Source organism: Chiloscyllium plagiosum, chromosome 37 (assembly GCF_004010195.1).
Source record: "Chiloscyllium plagiosum isolate BGI_BamShark_2017 chromosome 37, ASM401019v2, whole genome shotgun sequence".
Lineage (NCBI taxonomy): Eukaryota > Metazoa > Chordata > Chondrichthyes > Orectolobiformes > Hemiscylliidae > Chiloscyllium > Chiloscyllium plagiosum.
In genome coordinates, this window is record NC_057746.1 from 7,955,384 (window position 1) to 7,961,006 (window position 5,623).

The 5,623-nt window shown below is 43.7% G+C and overlaps 1 non-coding gene across 1 annotated transcript; it reads right to left on the reverse strand.

Annotated features, from left to right (window-relative positions):
• Positions 1-4,628: 4,628 nt before the first annotated feature.
• On the reverse strand, positions 4,629-4,814 carry LOC122541672. Its single transcript, XR_006309646.1, has one exon. It is a non-coding gene; the product is annotated as a U2 spliceosomal RNA (small nuclear RNA).
• Between the last annotated feature and the right edge of the window lie 809 nt (positions 4,815-5,623).

Sequence of the window (5,623 nt, forward strand, 5' to 3'; positions counted from 1 at the left end):
AGAAATGGATGGACATAGATTTATATCAACAGAAAGGAGCCATTGCAGTCCCAGAGACATGAAAAATTACACATGGAACAGAGCACAGCACATAAAGAATGACATTGGAGATGAAAGCTCAAAAAGCTCTGAAAGAATTTTACTTTTAAAACAAATTCTGAGACGTTTCAGGTGGAGACTGCAACTGGAAAGCTATTTGATCTCTGGTGTCAGAGAAAACCTTTAAATCTGAGAGAATGCACAGGGAATTGTCACTGTGTGTTGACTTTACCCACAGGAATGCAGACCAACTACAGTTCCCACACACACTGGGAAGGGTGGCAGGGTTCCTGACAGGGGACCCAAGAGATTAACTAGGATGGTTTGGAGAATGGTAGATTTCAGTGATGTGGTTAGGGTGTAGAAATCGGAATTGAGGCGAGATTTGACAGGGTGGGGGCAGTAGTTAATGATTGGTTGACACAAGGTAAATAAAGTGAAGCTGTGTCCATTAGCTGACCATAAAGGATTAGAGGAGAGTAATATCAGTTTGGATATGTTCCACAGGGAGAATGCGAGGAAGAAGTTCTGTGCAGTGAATCTCACTGACCTTGGACTCAATGTTGACACGCAAACGCCAATAATGCTGAGATCCTGATAAATTGATGGTGGTCATGCATAAATAAAAATCTGTCTGACCAATGACGGAATCTGAACTGAATCATTACTACCATTGATCTGATAGAATTAATTCGAAATGTATCTCAATGGACTTAAACCACACGATTCCAGAATAGATAGCACATCACCTTTCCACAGATTACTGGTTGGTTCTGGAGAAATCTTCAGCTGATTCCGAAAATCTTTCCATAGACTGACGTTGTGAGATGTTGCGGATGTATAAAGTTGCGACAATACGAAGGACAATCCTGGAAACACTCAATAGATCAGGCAGGTGGGAATACACACAGTGAACATTTTAGCTCAACGAAATCTTAACAACTTTTTTTGAAGTGAGATCATTAGCGGGTAAATAGCAAATGTAATTGATCGTGAGCAATTGTATAAGAGTGCAAACTAGAATCTAAATCACAAAGAAAAGTAACATATTATGAATGCTGCAGGAGGAGGTGTGTCTGGAGAGACACACAAGGATTAAAGTTCTGAGTTCAAAGTCACTGACAGTCAGCTGACCTTGAAATGATAAATCTGCTTCCCTTTTCAGAGAGGGTATGTTCGGTTTTGAAGGATTACCCAAAACAATTGGCGGACTGTAAGAATCGGTAATGGAGGGAGAATCTTTGTTGTGCACATTGAATTATTAGCATTTAGTGTAGAATGCTCTTTAATCCCAGTTTAGATTCCAGCTTTGGGCGACTGTCTGTGTGGAGTTTGCGCATTCTCCCCGTGTCGGCGCGCGTTTCCTCTGCTTGCTCCAGTTTCCTCCCAAAGATGTGCAGGTTAGGTGAATTGGCCATGCTAAATTGTTGGGCCGAAGGGCCTGTTTCTACATTGTAGGGAATCAAATCTAATTAATTCGGAAATTGCACTCAGATAAAATGGCTTTTTATACGTATGCACACCTTTGCAATTGCAGTTTGTGTTACTCTCCCACAGACATATTCCTGCTCCAAATACATATTTGGTTCTTGGAAACAATATAACCATTCAATTTGTAGATAACACTCAAAGGAAAGTTTTAACTCCAAACAAAAGTTTGAGACGAATCCTGTGCTATATCCCTGCTTACATTTTCCGGATCTGCTCTCGGCCCTGGTGAGCATAATGATGCAGTCCGGGGGAAATACAGTCTCTTCAGAACTTTCCCTGGTCTCCATGGCAGTGACAGATCTCCTGATCAATACAACAACCATGACACTGTATGATTTCTAGCCTATGTTCGAGCCTATTTCTAGCTCATAGCGAGGTTGCTGACACCATTCCTGCAAGTGCATTCATCTCTGTCTTCATTTATTTAGTAAGTGGCAGTTCCAGCTGGTTGATGGTTACTTGATCCATAACTCTCCATTCCTTGCACATCCGTCTGGTTATGGGGCTAAAAGCCACTAAAACGCCCCTATCATATCTGCCTCCTTTACCATCCCGGAGATTACGTTCCAGAAACCTACCACTCTCTGTGGGAAGAAACCGTTCCCCCACATCTCGTTTGACCTTTCCCACTTTCACCTTAAATGCATGCTCCATTGTTTAAGACATTTCAATTCTGAGAAAGAGGTTCTGACTGTCAACTCTATTTATGTGTCCCATTATTTTGTAGACTTCCACAGAGTCTCCCCTCAACCTCAGCTGCTCCAGGGTAAAGAGCCGGAGTTTTTCTCGAGTCTCGTCATAGCTCATACCCTGTAATACAGGCAGCATCCTGGTAAACCTCTTCTGTATCCTCCACATCCATCCTGGAATGTGGCGACCAGCATTAAACGCAACACTCCAAGAGAAGCCAAATTAAAGTCTTATAAAGCTGCAACATGACATTCTCACTCTACTTTGTTCCTTGCACTTTGTGTCAAGTCCATGAGCATCTGTACTCTCCCACACAGCACGTTCGTGTACAAACTTTACCTCAAAACATTACCCATCACCAAGTTACAGGCCTGCAGCATCGCCATATCAACCAACACGCTGCACTGCCCGCACATAAAAATCTGGGACAGTGACGGTGCCTTCCACTGCCACAGTAACCCACGTCCTTGTCTCCCTCCGCCTCTTATATGGTGATATTCCCATCCCTTCCACAATTCCTGTCCACTCCGCCTACAAGCAGGCTATCTCCAGTGCCCAGAACTGACTTCCCCAACTTCACTGTTACTGCAGGGGGCCCCAAACCCCTCCATGAGTATTTCATCAAACATATCCTCAACTACAGGAATGGACAGTGTCAACATGAATAGGTGAACAGAAATTCAGGATCGAAAAATCTACCGGAGCCTTTCGGGAATGTAATGAATAGTTTTTGTGGCCACCTCTCTGGACGGTCGTGATACAGATTCTCAGATCCTGATTGTCCCAAACAATGTCAAAGTCCCTGGACATCCTGACTGAATCCTATCTCCCTTGCCCTGACTGAGAATTGGTTCCCTGAGGCTTTGATTCGTGACAATTTGGTTGAAGCACATGCAGTGTGTGTGCTGCTTTAGCTGCTGTTCCAAGTGCAGCCGCTTGACTGATCACCGCTAACAACAACGACAAGCTGCCTGGCTTATGTGTGCGATAAAGAACCAGGCCAGAAAGGAGCACTGTGAAACATTAGATTCTGGTTGAGGCATCAAACTGCAAAAAGCCAAGGGAAGGCAGAGATGCTGTGCCAGTCCCTGAGCAGGATATTTCTCAGGCGCTGGAAAGTTTGGAGTGTTCTAATTGTTTACAGCAATAATGTACTTTGTGGACAGGTAATTCTACAACTTGATTCAGTGCTTTTATTTAACTCTTGCTAATTTCGCTGCTCTGCAAGTATCTATTGGACTGGTTAATGTGAGAATCGGCTCTCGGTGTAATATGCCTCTGACTTGGTCATTTGTGATCCCACACACAATTGTGCCCAACATCAGTGAATATGTTATCTGATTCAACTCACAGGCCTTTGAACTGAGAAAATAAAGTCGTCACAAACACACCAATTGATTCCAGTTTCTCTTGTACTCTGACGAAAAATATTCTTAAAGATTTACAAGGATGTTGCCAGCGTTAGAAGGTTTCAGCTACAGGGAGAGGCTGAATAGGCTAGGGCTGTTTTCCAGGAGTGTCAGAGGCTGAGACATGACCGTTTGGAGGTTTATAAAATCATGAAGGGTTTGGTTAGGTTAATTGACAAGTTCTTTTGCTTGGGGTGAGGAGTCCAGACTAAAGGGAATAGGTTTAGGTGAAGAGAGGAAAACTTTAAAAGGGACCTAAGGGGCAACGTTTTCACGCAGAAGATGGTGCAAAAAATGGAATAAGCCGCCAGAGAAAGTGGTGGAGGCTAGTACAATTAAAACTTTTAAAAGGCATCTGGATGGGTATATGAACAGGAAGGGTTTAGCGGGATATGGGCCAAGTGCTGGCAAATGGAACTAGATTAGGTTAGAGTATCTGGTTAGCATGGACGAGTTGGCTGAAGTCTCTGTTTCCGTACATCTCTATGAGTCTCTGTGTTTTCGTGCTTCACAGAGTTCTCAAAATCTCTCGTTAAGTCCATCCAAGTCATCCTCATCTTCATCAAAATCCAATCTGTTGAATACTTCAATAGTTTAATCTTCTCCATTTTGTTTTCTGAAATGCCGTTTGACATTAGGTAGAGCTGGTGGGCAATTCTGTTTTCCTTTTGTTGTTCGGAGTTGGTGGGAAAAGGATGAAGTAATAACATTGACAGTGAGGGCCGAACATGCAGGAAGACACAGATTAATCATAATCTAGAACATGATTTGGAAATGCTGGTTTTGGAATGGGGTGTACGAAATTAAAAATCACACAACGCCAGGTTGTAATTCAACAGGTTTAATTGGAAGCACACGAGATTTCGGAGTGCAGCTCCTTCATCAGATGGTTGACAACCTGGTGTTGCGTGATTTTTAACTTTGTAATCTGAATCGCACAAAAGCCAGGCAAACACATATTAAAGTAAACAAATTAAACTGCTTTTCGGATTCTTTAAGGAGGGGTGCACCATTCCCAGGAACACTGCAATACCAGGACGATGCGCGAAGTTGGTGGAGCAAGCTTCAAACCCAATTCCTTCCTGCAAAAATCAGATTCATATTCAGTCTCTAACCCAGGGACGTATTAGACATTAAAAATGACAAGAACAGAACTGCACACGGTCTTAGCCCCTCGAATGCTGCCTGACTTGTTTTTTTTTATTACAAAAATATACTTTATTCATAACATAATTTGATGGTCTGTACAGTTGGCCATGCCATACAAACGTAAACATTTACATACAGAGATCAGAATTTATCATTATTATATACAGGTCTGTACGTTTATTAATTATATGTCCATATATTTAGCTGAGGCGTCAGCAGAGCCCAAATGACTGCATGGGCCCCCTGTTCTTCTTTAGGCAGGCAGATGTTACATGGTGGTCTTTCCACACCGCGCCTTGGCGGCAGCTGCCCCAAGCTTCAGGACGTCCCCCAACACATAGTCCTGGACCTTGGAATGTGCCAGTCTGCAACACTCCGTCAGGGTCAACTCCTTCAGCTGGCAGATCAACAGGTTTCGGACCGCCCAGAGAGCGTCCTTGACTGAGTTGATGATCCTCCAGGCACAGTTGATGTTCGTCTCGGTGTGCGTCCAAGGGAAAAAGACCGTAGAGCACAGAGTCCTGCGTCACGGCACTGCTTGGGACGAACCTCGACAAACACCACTGCATTCCTCTCCAGACTTATTCTGCGTAGGCACATTTCAGAAGGAGGTGTGTGCTAGTCTTGTTGGATAGTTCGGACGATGAGGCATTCTACCAAATGGCTTTGACAGTCTGCTCAGGGAACCGCTCGATAGAATCCGCTCTCTCCTTAGCCCGAAGGTTCTCAAGGAAAGTACGTGCTGACCACTTCCTGCTGGAATTGTGGTCAAATGGGTTTTTCTTCATAAACTTCTCCATGAAGGACAGGTGATACAGAACTGTCCAACTACTCAGAGCGTTCCG